We start from the raw sequence: 19,015 nt of genomic DNA on the forward strand, positions 1-19,015 counted from the left end.
AATGCAGAGGTCTTTCTGTCTGGCAGAAAGAACACTCAAATTGAAACTGGGTGAACTGACATTCTCACCCACCAAGCTGGCCCTTGACCACATCACTTAAGTGGTATGAACATCAACATTTTTCACTCATCAAATGTGAATAACAATATCTACAAAATTATGAGGGCCGGGCACAGTGGCTCACTCCTGTAAATCCCAGCACTTTGAAACATCAAGGCAGGCAGATTGCTCAAGCCCAGGAGCTTGAGATCAGCCTGGGCAACCTGGTGAAATCCCATCTCTACAAAAAAGAATACAAAAAATTAGCCGGGCATGAAGACATGCACTTGTAGTCCCACCTATTTGGGAGGCTGAAGTGGGAAGATCGCCTGAGCCCAGGAGGTCAAGGCTGCTGTGAGTTGTGATCAAGCCACTGCACTCCAGCCCCGGGAACAGAGTGAGACCTTGTCTCAAAAAAATAAAAACAAAAAATTCATTGGGAAGGTCACATGAGATACCATATTTAACAACAATTAGGACAACAAGAAATAGGGTGCTGCTGTTATTAGTTTTGCTAATAATAATAGCCAAGCATTTTATAGGCATCATTGCATTCAATCCTAAAACAACTCTGGTTATACCATTTCTATTTTATAAATAGGAAAACTGAGAAACAGAGAACTGAATTAACTTGCAGATGATCACACAGCTAGTTCTTGACAGAGCCAGAAGCTGAACCCGTTCTCTGTAGTTTCAGTGCTCACACTCTTAACCACTATAGATGTGTTTCGTGTTGATACTGACACGTTTCAACTAGCTTGTTTATTTTCACCTTCCTCCTCAGCAGCTTACCACAATTGCCAAGTATAAAGACTAGCAAGGAGAAGAAATGATGAGCAGCAAGATGTATGAAATAACCTCCTAATAATGTCAAGAACCCAACATAAAAGTGGTCTATCTGGCAGGGTGCCTCATCCCTGAGTAATTTCAAGAAAAAGCTCAAGGACAACTTACTCTCAACTTGGGGCACCTATGCCCTGCAGAAGACATTTGGAAATGTCTGCAAACATTGTCACAACTGGTGGGGTGGGCATAGGGGTCCAAAGTGCTACTGATATCTAGTGGGTAAAGGTTCGAATGCCCCTAAATAGCCTACAATGCACAGGACTATACCCCCCGCTCAACAAAGAATTATCTGGCCTAAAATGTCAATAGCATCACTGTTGAGAAAGCCTGCTTTAGAAGGTGTTGTGGGATTTCCTGTGCCTAATATGGATCATGTGGGACATTTTCTGTGTTGTCCAATGTGATAGTCACTTGCCACCTGTGACTATTTAATTTTAAATAAATTAACATTAAATAAAATTAGAAATTTAATTCTTCAGTTGCACTAGCCACATTTTAAGTGCCCAATGGCCAGCTGTGGCTAATGGCCACCATATTGGACAGCAGAGAGTCATGGAACATTTCCATCATCTCAGAAAGGTCTTTTGGCCAATACTACTGCAAGATCGTCTCCTGGTCTGAAACTGTATTAACTATCTCAAGCTGTATGTAGTTCCTCGCATGTTATAAAAAACCAAATATTAAACCGTGATTTTTTTAAAACAGATAAAATAGGGCATATTTATTAAACCATAAGAAATGGTCTTCTAAATTAGAATGCTTCGAATATAGTTGATGACATCTCCTTGTTAAGACACTGCTTTATTTGTTTATAGATCATTAAAACTGGGAAGAGGATGGGAACTTAAACCTAGAGTTGGCAAAGGCACTATCAATTGATGTTCAAGAAAAGGACTTGAGGGAGGCAGTTCTAAAATTGTAATCTAAACCAAAAGTTGTAGAATTTTTTAGTTTAAAATAGGATTTGCCTAATCTATTTTGGTTTTGAGTTGTATAATTCTTTTTAGGGGCCACAAATGTCTTGGAGAATCTGGTGAAATGTGCTGATCCACATCAACATGCAGATACACAGAGAGACCATTTTCTTTTCTTTTCTTTTCTTTTCTTTTTTCTTTTCTTTCTTTTTTTTTTTTTTTTTTGTTGAGAGGAGATGGAATTTCACTCTGTCTCCCAGGCTGGAGTGAACTGGCACAATCTCGGCTCACTGCAACCCCCGCCTCCTGTGTTCAAGCGATTCTCCTGCCTCAGCCTCCCGAGTAGCTGGGATTATAGGCACCTGCCACCATGCTCGGTTAATTTTTGTATTTTTAGTAGAGATGCGATTTCACCATGTTGGCCAGCCTGGTCTCGAATTCCTGACATCAGGTGATCCACCCGCTTCAACCTCCCAAAGTGCTAGAATTGCAGGCTTGAGCCACTGTGCCCCGACTACACAGACTATTTTCTATACAAGTTAATGTGATTCTTGGCTTCCTAAAGCCCCCTCTGTGTTCCAGTTAATCCCTAGACACTACCCTCACTTCACAGATGAGGTAATTGAGTGACTGAATGAATCAAGAGAAACGAGGAGTTAAGTGACTTGTCCACAGTTTCCACAGCAGCAGGACCTCAAGCAGAGGCAGATGCTCCAATTCTCAAGCCTTATCCATTCATTAAGAAATATTAGTTTATATAAAGTAGTAAAGGAACTAATCTAGCGTGTGCTATAAGATACACTTGTACTGTTTGAAATCCTTCTGCTTGCCTTCTATGACAGGAGAGGATGGGGCAGTACTTAAAAAGAAAAGGAAAGGCCTTCAAAGTTGCCAGAGGGTAGAATAGGGAACTACACACTCATTGTCCACTCCACAGACGGAGTTATGAAGCTCTGAACTAAGAACCATGTTCTATGATTTCTGATCTAGAATTTTTTTTTTTAGCAGAATGCTGCTTCTTTGATGATACTCCATTGCCTTTCTCCAGACACCACATTCTCAGTAATAATATGAACTCCTCACCTGATTCTATAGCCTCTATCCTTCTTATTAAGGCTTCGAGAAGCGCAGTTTGTGAATTTGCCTTTGAATAGCTCATTAAGTTATTTGCTTTTGTTCATGACTCCTGTCTGCTCTCCTGTATTCGGCTTCCTTATTTGTGCTTTTTCTTTAAAGCCAACAAAAAGCCTAGAAAACTCCCTTATGCAAAATTCCAAATTAAACTGTGCTTTTACCCGTACACTTAATTATAAGAAGTCGTGCCTGCTCTATACTTATGGCTTTTCACAATGTGCCATTATGTAGAACAGCAAGCAGAAGCAAAAAGTAGTGAACTTCATTGGCAATCTAATCCGCACAGAGCTATTCCTATTGAAATGCTGTAAATAGAAATAATATTCAAGAAGAAAGAATCTGCCTCTAAGGCTGTGCCCAACAGATCTACTTACAAATCCCAAACAAAGCCTGTTGAGTCAAGTATACTTAGCCCAGTGTCTGGAACATAGCAATCCTTTTTAAAATATTTGTTGAGTGAATAAACTGATTATTTTCATTTTTCCTCTCACCATTCGTTCTCTGCTCTCCACCTTCCTCTGCCCACTTCTGTCCCGACCCTTGGGGCTCCTTATTCAGCTCTCCTGCTGGGTGGCTTTGCACTGACTACAGGCCATTGGAGGTTGGAAGGTGGAAGGAGAGACACATGAGGTTTCTCTTCCCATTTCCTCTCCTCCATGTTGCTCTGGCATGGCTGTGCCCTCCACAGCTACAGCTTCCATGGGTGGCCCTGCCTCCACAGCCCCACCTCTCCCTGAGTTCCAGGAATATTATTTCCTCCTCTTTTCCCTTTAGGTTGAAGGAGTTCAGGAAACATCACCCTGAAATGTGCTGCTTGGTGTGCTGGTTAGTTCCCACTGGGGGCACTTGGGGAACAGCAAGTATAGGGAAGGGCTTTCTCTGAACTTCCTTCGGAAGGAGTTCAGTTGTCATGACCTCGCTCCCTGGGGAACACAGGAGAGACTTGAGGTTGACACCATGCTCAGACAGACTGTCATCGCTTCCTCTGAGGGCTGCTCAGAGACGACTCTTATTACCCGAGAGAGGTTTCGTCTGCAGAACAAGACACCCTCTACCACCACACATTTCCTTCCTCACCCTCCCCTGCCCTGTGTGCTGCCAAGCCCCAGAAGCCCCACATCCCTATTCCTTCTGTAGCTCAGGAGGCTACACAGACTTCAATCATCTGACCCATCTTTCAGTGTCATATTTTGTGAAACTCCAGGCATATGTACACAATTAAAATGGTTTTTTTCTCCTGTTAATTGGCCTTATATCAATGTAATTCATAGCCTAGCCAAAGAACCTAGGACGGTAGAGGAAAGCCATTTATGGCTCCCCTACGGGGTCTAAGCCTGTTAACAGCTTCCTACGTTGCTAGTTCCTAGATGTCTTCACATCCTTTTGGTTCCTTCAACCCCACCTGCACCTCAATAAATCATCCATTCATTCATTGAACTAGATTAGTTAAATTTTGATTTTTGCCAGTATCCTGACTGATACAGTGAATAACTGAAATAGATATATAAATGAAAAGACTTGAAAACCGACTTTAAAGTAATTTTGAATATATTGTTTTTAACATTAAGGAATAAAGCCATAAACATAAAAATTATTTCTCAAAATAATAAAATCTCAATTATTAGTTTTACCTAAATATAAGTTATAATATGTGAAAGTATACATTTATTTTTATATTATATATGCCAGGGCCAGGGGCATGTAATATAATTGGGAAAATTATTCCAAGTGTCAAGAAAAAAAACACTACTAAGCACACTAATAAATGATGTCTGTCAATTAGCTCGTATATGCATTCTAGAGTAGAAGTTTGCTACATGCATATGTGTATATGTTTTGCAAAACAGTCTTCATCAGTCATAAAAGTGATAGATGTTTCCTGGTATATCATCTGGGGTCCAACTTCTCACAAAAGCAAAAAGCGTTTTTACACCGTAACTATGTGGTTTTAGGAAGGTGGGCCCCAAGGTGAGGGGTCAACATAGGTATGTTCTGCTTTCAAATTACAGGTAGAAGCCATTTAGAGACACCTCATAATCAAAAGAACTAGTCCTCAATCCAGAACCAAGACTTGAATTACTGGAGTTTAGAAGTGTTGAAAACTAGAGTTTGAGCCGGGTGCAGTGGCTCACACTTGTAATCCCAGCACTTTGGGAGGCCAAGGCGGGTGGATCATGAGGTCAGGAGTTTGAGACCAGCCTGGCCAACATAGTGAAACCTCGTCTCTACTAAAAATACAAAAAGTTAGCCAGGCATGGTGGCAGGCACCTGTAATCCCAGCTACTGAAGAGGCTGAGGCAGAAGAATCGCTTGAATCCAGGAGTCAGAGGTTGCAGTGAGCCACGATCATGCTATTGCGCTCCAGCCCAGGTGACAGTGCAAGACTCCATCAAAAAAAAAAAAAAAAAAACCAGAAAGGAAAAGAAAAAAAGCTAGAGTTCTCACCAGAGTTTGTGTGACAGAGGCTTGGGCCATTATCCCAGTGCTGAATGAATGCTCTCTCTGCCATCTCACAGACACACTCTCCCTAGCATGGCAGCACGTGCTAGTTTTTACCTTCGCTTTCTCTCATGATAATACATAACATCTTTCTTATTTTAAAAGTAAGAGATGTCCAACATAGACAAATACTACAGAGTTAAAAATAAGCAAAAGAAAAATAAAACCTAAACGACCCATCATCTTTCTATATTGAGATAACCAGTTCTAGCAGTTTGGTATCTCTCCTTGAATAGGCAAACGATTAATGGCAGACTAAGGGAAGAGATGATAAGTGGATATATCCCAGCAAGAACTTAATCAAGTGTACATATTTTATAACTTGCTGTTTCACTTAACAATATGCTTTAATCCCTCTCCAGGTTATTGCGTGCCCTTCTACAGCATCATTTTTATAACTGAAAAATATTTTATTGTATGATTTTGTTATTTATTTACCCAATTCCCTATTGTTGTATTATTGGAAATTTAGATTCTGTCCAATATTCTGCAATTTAAATGTTGCAGTAAAAGATATCTTTATAGTTGCTTGCTTTTCCAAAGGCAGGGTTATTGTAATTACCTAGATTTTTTTTAGTGCAATGGCAAAGAGCTTTGCTCATTCTGCTTACATCTAAGGGTATGGCTGTGATTATAGAAAAATACAATGGTCATAGTATCTACTGAGTCCTAAGGGATAAGGACCTGCATATTGAATCCAGAGCCTCTGCTGGAGCCCAAGTTCTCCTTCTACCCAAACCCTTTCCCCACATACTGCAATATCAGACTGATAATCTCGGATAATTAGTTAATATTTTATTCAATATTGCTTCTTCTTAAGGAATACTAAACAACAAAATGAGAGGAGGCATACATTCCTTTCTAATTCTTTCATATGCTTACACCTACACACTACATAAATGGCTTTTTAAGACATGTAATGCATTTCATAAAAATATATTAAAATGCATATGCATATGGATGTGTATCTGTACTGGATAGCTCATGCCATCTTCAATGTTCCTGTCCAAAAAATTCATAGGTCACTGTGTGTTTGTTGGTTCAGATCCAGAGCTCAAATCCATCTTTGATCAGCAAAGACAGATTACTTCTGCTGCTGGTAAGGACAGAGTAAGATCCTACCAGACTGAGCCTCGTGGAAATACAAATTGTAAGCTTTGGACATAATACAAGCAGCATCTTGAAGACATTTGAGAGTGAGAAGAGCAGGCAGACCCAGGAGTGGGGTGGTCCATGCTCAGAGGAGGGAAGTTATAGGGACAGCTTTCCACTTACACCCAAGTGTAGTCAGAGCGGCCTGCAGGGTGTCAGGGCACTGGTGGAAAAATATGAAAAATATCACAATCTCTCTGGCCTGCAGAAGGGAAAGCTGAATCCAGGGCGACCATGGCTGCTGGGAAGAGAAAGGGAATGCAGGAAGGGAAAGAGTCTGAGGGAGGATTTCCAACTTGTCTGCTCTCAGCTCTAGCCGACCCCTAAGCCACACATGCAGAGTGTAGACTAAAAGCTCAAATGATCACAAAATATTTTAGTCGAGTCAAAAGTAACCACCCAAAATAAACAGTTTGCAGTTAAATTTTTTTTTCCTAATTGAGGCTAAATAATGGAACATAGAATCTCCATTACTTTATATTCTTAACGTCCAGGATACAATGGAAAATTATCTAAGTTACAAGTGAACAAAAAGATGGAACATATTTTCACGAGAGAAGAAATATCAACTGAGACCAACCCTGAAATTATTTATATATTGTAATCAGCAGACAAATGTTATGAAGCAGTTATTTATAATTATGCTCAGTGGTGAAAAAAATATGTTAGCAATGAACGACAAGATAGAAAGTCTAGGCAGAGAAATAGAAAAGGTCAAAAGAATCAAATAAAAATTCTAGAACTGAAAAATATGATGTCTGAAATAAAAACTTCACTGGATGAGTTAACAGCAAAATGGAGAGTACAAAGGTTAGAGCAAATGTGCAGAAAAGAACATAGCCCATGTTGTGAAATCTGTCAGCCTCAGTTCCCTCTCAAGACAAAGCAACTTTTGTAAAAGTGATTTACCAAAATCTAAGTGTAGTTATTACTAGAATCTTGGCAAATATTGTAGTGTGAACTTGTTTCTATTCATTTTTCCTCAAGGCTATATTGCTTTTCCATGTCTCTCTTCTTCCACAAATGAAGTTCCATTATCTCTAAAGTCCCCTTCCTTTTCTTGTATACATATTTAATTATGCCTGTCTCCCTTACTTGATAGTGAGGTCTGTGAGGGAGTGTGAAGGAAGAGAGAAAATCAGCATTTGAGTACCTGTGATGAAGCAAACACTGCACTGGGAAATTCTCATCCTGTGCGTCTTTTGGGTGTGCAGGAAACAAGTCCGATTTGTACAGGAACCAAGTCAGATTCAGTGCTTGGTATATTGCCTGGTTTTGTAGCTTTTAGGCAAACACAACCTGCTTCTTTCTTCTTTCAAACTGATGCATTTTGTTGCAGGTATGCATATTTACATTTTCAAAATCATATGTTAACCAACTTGATACCAAAAGACAAAGTCTGAAATGAACAGGCTATTGATGTAATACAAAAGACACAGTGAAGTTGCTAAAGTGAAATTAGAATGTAGATGCCTACAAGCTCTCCAGGGAAATGCTGTAAACAACTATATGGAATTCTGTGAGTTAAAAAATCAGATAAGAGGGCCACCAGCAGAGGAAAAAACGCAAGTCAGAGAGGGCTCATCATTAACATGATTTAGTGCAGAATCCACTTTGGGGGAAAACACTTGGGGGATAAAAGGAGGAATGAAAGGAAACCAACTGACATCATTCCAATGTATCTTTTTATGGCTATTAAGATAATTCTGGTTGTACCTGAAGGGAATTCATTACATTAATTAATACTCCGGCTCAACTCATATTGTAATCTTCGCTTGTGCTTAAATTTGTCAATCCCAGGAAACGTACTAACCCTTTAGGTTTGGTTTATGTTCTGCATCTAGTCCTGACTTCTCCAACCAAAGTAAACCCTTAGATCATCGATGGGCATCACTGCCCCTGGTTTACTGTCTTCCACCTTTATGCTGGTGTTTGACCCCTTCTTGGTATTTTCTCTAAGTCTCTCAACTGAAGGCAGAAGTGCTGCTCTGTTTATGGCTCTGGGTCCGCGTCCTGTTGTTGAATTGATTTCCTCCCTTAGGCTTAGACTTTCATTCTCTCCCTCTTCCAAAGTACTTTTCTTCAGTAATTACTCCCTGCTCTCATTTTTCTCCAACCCTTCCCTCCACACTTCTCCCATTCTAATCTTCAATTCTCCCCATTCTGCCCAACACTCCTCACGCCAAGCTGACCAATGAGCTCCTATTGCCGAATGATGGATGGGTTTTCCGTTCTTATTTTGCTTGACTTATTTGGCATTTAACAATTGAGCACATCCTCATTTTTAAAACCCTCTCTTACATTTGCTTCCACAAATTGCTGTCTCCTGGTTTTCCCCCTCTTGCTCCAAAGCACATTCTTAGTTTTTTGCATGGAGTGCTTCTCCCCCATATCGCTGCCTTCCATATGTCTGTTCCACAGAGTTCCATCTCTGGGCCTTTGGTCACTTGGTCCTCTCTCTTTAGGAAATATTCGCTCTTAGCTTTCCAATGACAACTCACATGCCGCGCACTGTCACATCTGTATCCTCAGGGCAGACGATTCTCTTGAGCTCCAAAGAGTAAATCTAATTGCCTCATTTTATTTCTCCTCTGCCCAAACTTATTTCTCCACTTATATTTGATATCTTGGTGAATGCCACCTCCATTCACTCTTTTGCTCAGAAATTTTAGAATCACCCATATTTCTTCTGTCTACCCTAATCCCCATACTAAGTCAATCATCAAGTCCTGTAGATTCCCAAAATAGTTCTCAATCTTATCTACTCCTTTCTATCATTTCTTTTCCAGAGGCTGAATGACTGCAAAATGTTTCTTAGGTGGATTTCCTGCTTCTTAGTCTTGCCCTTTGTCGCATATACAGTCCCTGCTTGTTTGCTAGAATATGCATGTTTGAAATTAAGTCTGTCACCACTTAATGATGCTGTCCCATTAAGAGACAGATTCAGGGAAAAGTTAGATTCTGTTACATGACCATTGATTGTCCTCCTAATCCAGCCCTGCCTTCCTCTCATGCTGGGGCAGACTCTTTGTTGGCCCCATATCTAGTCCACTCTTGATTCTCTCTTGGCATTGTCCAGCTAACAACTGCATTTCCCATAAGGTAAAGTGTGGCCTTACATGATGAAGTTTGCACCTTACTTGCTTGGAAGAAAATTGCTTGCCCCAGACTTCTTCACTTTCTATGCCCTTAAGCTGGAACACAAATGGCCATGGCCCATCCCTACCTGCAAAGGTAGAGGAACAACATGGCTCCTGAACATCATCATACAGCAAAGCTACCTGCCAACTTAGGCCTGCTGAATGGCTGCATGAGAGGGAAATAAAAAGCTATCTTATTTGGGCCACTGTATTTTGGGGTCTTTTAATACTCTGCTCCAGCCTTTGCCCTAAATAGTAAACCTGCTTTTTCATTATGCCTTTGTTGTTCCCTTCTCCAGTTGGACTCTATGTCCCATCCATATCAGACAAGTTGCATTCTCCAAATGCTGTGTACCCTCTTGTCCTTCATGTTTATGCATGTGCTATTCCCTCTGCCTAGAGTGTGTTCCCATTTTTCTCTGCCTGAATAAATCCTATTCATGCCTTAGGACTCCGCTGAGGCATCAACTTCCATTTGAATCATTTTCTAACATATCCCTCCACCAACAGCACACACATACACTCCTCTCTGCTCCCACAGCATCCTCACAAAGTCCTGTGATCACTGGTTTACCTATGTGTCTTCCCTTTGTGAGCATCTTGATGGCAAGAGCTATCTTTTATCTCTGACATACAGTTGGGGTTCAACAAATGTGTAACAAGTGAAGACTCAGAGAAGCTCTTGATGTTCCAAGTTTCCCTACAGGAAGTCTGTGTGTATCTGTGAATATGTGTATGAGTGTCTGGGGTGTAGCCATCTTAACTGAAGCACAAGCACCAGGAGCCTAAAGAGCCAGAGCTGCATGTGTAGCCAGCATCTTTAGAGAGTACTAAGTGGCCAAGCTGGGGTTAGGGGTTCAAATGCCAAGTCCAAGGACCAGGAACTAGACAGAAACTAGAAAGGGAAGGAGTAGGGTAACCAGGACAGTTTTGTGGTAGGCAGAATAATGGCCCAGTACAGATGTCCATGTCCTAATCCTAGGAACATTTGGGCAAGTTAGGCTATGGGGCAAAGAACATTAATGGTGCAGATGAAATTAAGGTTACTAATCAGCTGACCTTAAAATAAAAAGATTATGCTAGGTTATCCCAGTAGCCCCAGCGCAATCACAAGGATTGCACTGTGACAGAAGTGGAAGGTGGAGAAATAAGCTTGGGCAGAAGATGAAGACAGAAGACGGAGAAGCAGAGAGAAGGCAGTGTGAAAAGGACTCAGCCTGACATTGCTGGCTTTAATGATGGAAGGAGTGGAAGGAGGCCACAAGCCAACGAATGGGGCATCTTCTTGAAGCTAGAAAAGGTAAGGAAATGGATTCTTCCCAGCACCTCCAGAAATGGACATAGCTAACCTCTTAATGTTAGCCCAGTGAAATCCATTTTGGACTTCCGGCCTCTGAACGTAAGATAATAAATGTGTGTTTTCTAAGCCATGAGATTCATGATCACATATGCAGCAGCAATAGGAAGCCACTGGCAGTATTATCAACTGAACACACTTGGAAAAGTTAGTGAATGTCCCTAAACTTCAGCCTCCCCCTATAATATACAAATAAAAGTCACTCCCTGGTGGTGAGGATTAAAGTAGATCATTGATATAAAAAGGTTGGCAAAGTGTTTGACATGTAATGAGTGTTCCATAAAGGGTTGTTATCCTTAGTAATAATATCATCATCAGAATCATCATTACTGTTATTGTTTACTTATTTGCATGGTACATCTGGGGTAGAGAGGAAGAAAGAGACAGACAAAGAGAGAAAGTAAAATAATAAAAGCCTGCTTTGGAAACCTGCAGGCATATTTGGTTTTAGCGCTTTTGCAATGTGTCTTCTCAACTTACAGAGTGTCTTTCATTTCCTTTTGCTTTCTCTCTCTTGGTTTAGGTAGAAAGATCTATTTTAAATTTAGTCATTTCAAAGTCTCCTTGGCATCGCATAAATGTCGCACCATTAAATATATATTCAATGGGTGCTCAAGCAGGCTGACTTCCTCGCCAAGAAATGGAGCACTGGAGGTGGGCAGGTGAGGCACGACAGACACCACACCTGCCCGTAGACTCTGCTGTTCTTACCTATGAGGATTACATTTTCTGAGCTCCAAATGAGGATGTGTGGTCTGACAAGCATTTTTTCTCCTGCATTTTAATTTGTTTGTCTGAAAAGGCTGTCACAGACATTAAATTAAATCTCATGAAATTCAGTGAATAAGCTTTACTGTGAAGAGTAAAACTCATGCAAAAACTCAGAAAAAAAATTATCAGTTTTTATAATATTTAAATTTGAATTACTTGCTACTATCTATAGTGCAAGGTTTGGTTGACCCAATGGTGGGCTTTTGCTTTGCTTTGCATTTCTCTGGTCAGGTAGTCCCTTCTTCAACTGTTTTTCTCTGAGGCAAGCTTTCTCCATTCAAATCAGAACCCCACCTTCCCATTGAAGAAACAGGTATGTGATGCTGAGCTTGGCCAGTGATTAGTCCCATGAATGGCACATAATCCATATGGCATGAATTTCCTACAGACAGGTGAAAAACATGACTTTCTCTCCTCTTGAATAGCAAGTAGTGGAGATGTACGTAGAACCTGTTGCCTGCCACACTTGCTACCACAAAAAGGAAACGCATCTGCAGGAAGTGAAGGAGGCCAGAAACCAGAAGGAAGCAGGGCTGAGAAGTGGAGAGGAGAAAAAAAAACCCTAATGACACTTTTGAGCCCCAACCCCAGCTTCACCTGGCATCACTCACTGCCTCATCCTGCTCGGCACATGAGCTGATAAATCTTTTTTGAGTGGAATTTCTGTCACTTGAAATGGAAAAACGGAAAGAGCCCTGGCTAATACACAGAGTCATTGCAAAAATATTGTCAAAAGGAGACCTTGGAAGAAACAAGCCCAGAGGTGAGGAAAACAGGCACAGGAAGAGGGAAGAGTGGACAGAGCAGGCAGGACCCCAGGGTTAATGTTCCAGCTCTGCCCTTACCGACAGCAGGGCCATTAGTGATGCTGCAGCATTTTAGTCTGATGGTCTTCAGAGGGGAAGACTGTGCTCCTGCCGCCATACAGAACATGGGGAGCTGTGGGAGGCTCACCTGGGATAGTAAATGTGAGCACTCTTTGTATTAAAAGTGTTAAGTGCTTACAGATGGCATTTATTACATGGAAAGCAGCACATTTTAAAAAGACTATGATGGAAACACAGACTAGAAATGAAAAGGTAGGATTTAAGTAGCTGAAATCTTAAGAGAGGAATATGGAAATCAGTTAATGATTAGATCTCCTTTAAAGAATCTAAAGGGCAGACTTTCTGCTGAATGTCAGTGGCTTGAGTAAAAATACATGCAAAATAAAACATGGAAAAACTAGAAAACAATTATGAGACTGTGTATCTGATAGGAATGGGAAGAGAGAAAAGAGAGGGAAACCAACATTTTGCAAGGTGTCTGCTATATCTGAGACCCCAGGTATCATATATACTATCTCACTTCATCCATGAAGCAACACTACAAGAGTCAGGTATTACTGTCCTTATCGTATGTTTGAGGAAAGTAAGTCTCAGAGCTTACATTCAAGCTCAGGTCTTATGATTCTATAAGCAAATCACTAGACTACACCAATGCCCAGATAATACATTTGAAACTAGAGTTTGGGGCTTAGATAGAGATATGCTTAGTTTGCTTTCCAGATTATAAGAACCAATCAGTCAATATTTTAAAGAAGGCTAGAGTTTACTTAAATAAAAAAATTTAGTTGTGAATGGTTTTCTGCTGGATTGAAAGTCTAGTGCTTTTAATAGCCCCTAAAAATGTGTTTATCTTTACCTCAGTGTCAAGAATTATGAAGGGTCTGGGAATTTACCCTACTTAGAAGCCAATAAGCTAGCCTGTTACTATGTTATCAATGTTAGTAGAAGACACAGGACTCCTGAGCCAGAGACAAAGGACTTATTACTCATGGCAAAAGAAGTAACCACAATTTCATGTTGGTTTGTATCTGTTGGTTCCCCATACCCACTCCCCAAAGTCCCATGAGAGTGACAGAGAGAGCCTATGGGGTGCCTGAATATGCCATGGGTTGCATTACAGTAGGGGAACACTGAAATTAGAGGATTCATTGCTTTTATTGTGAGTGGAAGCAAGCCTGTTCTTAGTCTGGGGTAAGATGTTGTCTTAGTCCATTTGTGTTCCTATAAATAAATACCTAAGGCTGGGTAATTTATTTTTAAAAAGTAGGTTTATCTGGCTCACAGTTCTTCAGCCTGTACAAGAAGGCTGGTACCAGCATCTGCTTCTGGGATGGGCCTCAGGAAGCTTCCATTCATGGTGGGAGGTAAAGGGGAGCCAGCATGTACAGAGATCATATGGTCAGAGAGGAAGCAAGTGGGGAGGTGGGTGCCATGCTCTTTTTAACAACCAGCTCACTCTTTTTAACAACCAGCTCGTGAGGGAAGTTCCACAGGAACAAGAGCAAGAACTCACTCATTACCTTGAGAATGCCCCCAAGCCATTTATGAGAGATCTGCCCTCATGACCCCAAATACCTCCCACTAGGACCCACCTCCAGTATTGGGGATCAAATTTCAACATGAAGTTCGAAGGGGTAAACATCAAAACTACAGCAGATGCTGTTTCATTTCTCAAAATTTCCTGCTGTAAACACAACTCTGAGAAATGGCCTAGGTAAGGAGTGGTCAGACCCTTGTATTGTTGACATGCCCAGTAGGAGTGCATAGGGAGGCTTGGGGCCATGGTGGACTGCCTCTCCCAGCACCGAGTCCTTCCTTTGGCAACACTGAGCTCTTGAGGCCTTCTTGTCCTCTTCAACTACAATTTCATTCCTTTGCTCTCTACTGGAACCATCCTTGCACAGATTTCTTATAGCTGTTTCTCTTTATATTTGCAGATATCTCTCACTTTATTCCCAAAGTTCTTAGAAATGCTTTCTTCATGCCTCCCCCACAGCGCCAGCATGATACCTTTGTGATGTATTAACTTGGCTGGGCTGGACTATAGCCCCAGAATTCCCTTTCTAGTATGTTTGCAGTCAAGGCAGGCTACAAAGCATATTCTTTCATGGATGAGGAGGACAGAAGGGAGGAAGCAGTTGTTTTTCCATGTTGTCCCAGTTCTGCAATCAAACACTGATCTAGATACTGCTGTAAAGGGATTTTACAGATAGAAAATACCTAATCAGTTGACTTTAAGTTCATCAGAAGGGAGATTATTCAAAGCAGACCTGTATCAATCAATTGGAAGCCCTTTAAAAGAGGACTTAGGTCTTTCCTGGGCTAGAGGCTGCACCCAGCTGCTGGCTCTGCAGGTGCCCTGCATTCCCCTTGGATCTTCCATCTTGACTGACTGCCTGGGGATAGCAGTTCCACCCTGTGCATATGGGATTCCAGCCTGCTGGTGGTTCATCCTTCCTGCCTACCTGCCCTATGGACTCTGGGCTTGCCAAACCCATTCCCACAACGTGCAAGCCAATTTAATGTTTCTAATGAACATGCATAATCAAAATACATACCCTACTGGATTTGCTTCTCTGATTGAATCCTGACCAATTCATGCTGAGACTTAATGGAAACTGTTTATTTGATGAGACTGAGACCTTCCTGTCAATCCAACAATATTCTCAGTCTTCATTCTGCATGACCCCTCGATTAACATCTTCTCTTTAAATCACTTTTCCCTTGGAATTGGAAGTACCCTTCAGACTATCTTCCTAGTGACTCCTCCTTCCCTCTCTGTCTCTCTCTCCTTTTATGCTTCCTCTTCTATTTCTTTACTTTTTTTTTTTTAGACAGAGTCTCACTCTGTTGCCCAGGCTGGAGTGCAGTGGCATGATCTTGGCTCACTGCAGCCTCTGTCTCTGCGTTCAAGCGATTCTCCTGCCTCAGCCTCCTGAGTAGCTGGGGCTACAGGTATGTGCCACCACGCCCTGCTAATTTTTGTACTTTTAGTAGAGAAGCAGTTTCACCATGTTAGTCAGGATGGTCTCGATCTCCTGAACTCATGAGCTGCCCACCTCGGCCTCCCAAAGTGCTGGGATTACAGGCATGAGTTACCGCGTCCAGTCTATTTCTTTAATTTTGGTTATTTCCCCAAGAGTATTATTGCCATGTATTATATCTCTTTCTCTTCTCATACAAATGCTTCGCAATCCTCCTAGTGTATACTTTTCATTTTTACCATCTTAGAGTCTCTTAGTGTAGCTCTTTCCCAGCCCAGTTAATTAAAAGTGCCTCAAAATGGATACAAGGCCCAAGGCTGTTTGAATCTCATGTTCCTCGTACCCTGGCGAAACTGCCTTCATCATCAACATCATCACCACCATTAGTTCAGCCTTGATAGGCACTACATACTATTTAAGGTGCTTTATGAACATTGTCTCCTTTAATCCTTACAACATTCTTATGAAGTAGACAGTATGATTCCCATTTTTCTCATGAGAAAACTGAGAATTGTGGAAAGACTATCTAACTTGCCTTAGGCCCCACAGCTAGTAGATGCCAAAGTTAGGATGTCTATACTTCACCCAAGCTCCAACCAACTGGCTATATTGCTTTTGTCAGAAGACATGAGCAGTAAGAACACAATCAGTGAAGGTCATTTAAATTCACAGGATCTAACCAAGCAAGGCAGAGCTGAATAAGTAGCTGCAGCTTAAAAGTTAACAGTAATCCTCAGGTGACTATTGAAACCACTGCAGCCATAGGTCTATCCTAGCTGGTATGATCACAAGTTTCCCTTGCCCTTGATTCCTGATGCAGCTTTACAGAGTTTCTGGATACCTTTCTTTACCCTTAGACAAAGGACAGCCAAGTCTTTGCCTTGCTAAGCTGTTTGCTTCCAACGATGAACAACAGCCCTACTACCAAATCATACTGTTGCTTTGCTGATACTGTTTCACCGCTGCTGACCCCATGACTTTGACACTATTGAAGCTCAATCACACTATGTCTGACAGGCACCATATCTGACACATCCAATAGGCCAGGGGATTTGATGATCGTTTCTGCTAATGTCAAGTCAGTGCAGTGCTATTGCAGAATCATGGTGCTTAAAACATCCTGCAATAGAGAGCAGTAAAATATTGTTACAAATAGGGGGAAAAATTGCCTTCTTCCCAAACAAGAATTTTTGGTAACTGTTTTGTCTTGGCTAAAGCCTGTAGGTTCTTGGCATGGTGTTTATTTTATGGGCCAATCATCAAACCCTGATGTGGCTGTGAATAAAAATTATATAGAAATAAAGAACAAATTACAGATATGGCTATAAAAGCCTTGATTCCAAAAGAAATTTGCCACAATGGGAGAACATCTTGGCTGACTCTTCTCTTGGAAGAGTAGGAATAGGGTGATTACCTACTAACTATTGAAACTTTTGTCCTCTGCTTCTCTGAAGAAATTCTTCTTGATAAATTTACAGTCAGTCATCTCCTTTATGTTACATTGATGGCTTCAGTTTGTTTAAACATTTATTTAGTTGGTTATGAACTTATTATAGAGTTGGTTTGACAAGTTCACTGCATCAATGACCCCAGCCAGTAGAGTAACCACCACTCCTTTCTTTGTCAGTTTGATGCCAAGAAGAATCCCAAAGTGGCAGGGAAGTAGGCTCAGCTCCCAGTTTAATTGAACACTGACTTTGTCTACTGGTAGAACATTCCTTCCTATGGCAGAAATCTTGAGATTCTTAGAATAACACCAAACATTACTGAAGCCACTCTCATGACACATGCTTGTAAGGGATTGTCATCAAGCCATTCCATTGATCTATCAAGCCATCTGCTTCTGGGTGACTGGAGAGAGTAGCGAATGTCAAAGGCAAGAGTCCATTACCACATCTTTGCCAGCAAATAAAAACCTTAGAAGGTGGTAACATTTTGTGAGATACAATATCAAAGGACAAAGTATTTGTAGGTCTACAAATGAGAATGCTGGCAGAAGAATTCTGAGAAAGAAAGGCAAATGTATATCTAGGATATGCATCTATTCCTGTGAGGATGAATCACTGCCCATTTCATGGAATGGGGCTTTGTTAGGGACTCAAAGTTGGCCTCTGCTGTTGCAACGCTGGGCAGTCAGTAGTGGCTGTAGCCAAATCAGTCCACCGATTTGTCCCTGTGGTCACTCTGTATGTCAGCTTATTGAACAAGCACCAATGTGGCCAAGAAAGGAGGCTGGCTGACAGCCACCTTTCCCACCTGTTTATTGAGAACCTTTGCCAATTAATAGCTGAGAACCAGGTGCCAAGAATGGATATTAGTTTGCTGCCATAAAGATACCACATCCCAAACCTCAGCTGTGATTGCCATACCCACCTGATTAACTCTGGGACAATCCATAATTATTCTCTAAGACCCATCTGGCTTTTGCACTGGCCAAAGAAAGACTAGTTAAATGGAGGTGTGATAGGAATAATTGGCGTCTCCCAAGACTCCGATGGTGGTCTTTATATTTGCAGTTCCTCTAGAGATGCCATTTTGCTTTGGGTTTATTATTTTGGGGTTTCCACTTGGTTCCTCTTATGGACATAATCCTCATTCTGCATGGTAGGGAGCTAATGTGAGTCTGCTAGCCACTTGAGCATATCGGTTCTCACTATAGTTTTGGGGAGAAAAAAAAGGAATAAGAACTAGGTAAAAAGATATGCTTTTGCATGCAATGGATTACCAGTGTCTTACCCCTTTCCCTCTCCTCCCAAAGTTATCTGTGCATTCCTCAAATATGGGCAACCCAATCACAGAATCTCATTTTGAGAGGCTGTACCCTGGGGCCACTACTCTCCATATTAATTACTGTGTAAGTCAAGATTCCAGCAGAAAACAGATAGTACATTCCAAATAAGGTAATTGGAGAGTGCAATAAAGGAACTTTTTACAAAGGTATGGGAAGACTTAATGGAAACCAAGAAGAGGTAGGGAAGCACATGGTATTAGCAAAGGTGGGGAGCATTAATTTGAACCCAAGGGGAGGGAACAGCTATTGGAACCCAGAAAGAGCTGTAACCTTCAGTGAGGATTATAACCACTGCTAACCTGTGGCCTAACAAGAAAGGAGCTTGATGGCAGAAGCTCTCTTTTGCTAGAATTAATACTCTGACCTCAATGTGCTACTAAAGTTCTACCAATGTAATCCATTGGCTCAACCCAATGGGAAGCCAGAGGCCCTGAACAGGAGGGCTCATGGTGCAGCCTGTATAGACCATCATCCCAGGAGAATGGACCTGGAGGGGCTAGTGGAGGTGCTCTAGTACATCATTCCCACCAAGAGGTCCACCCATCCTGAGCATTCTAATAT

This window comes from Mandrillus leucophaeus, unplaced genomic scaffold (assembly GCF_000951045.1).
Source record: "Mandrillus leucophaeus isolate KB7577 unplaced genomic scaffold, Mleu.le_1.0 Scaffold100, whole genome shotgun sequence".
NCBI classification, from domain to species: domain Eukaryota; kingdom Metazoa; phylum Chordata; class Mammalia; order Primates; family Cercopithecidae; genus Mandrillus; species Mandrillus leucophaeus.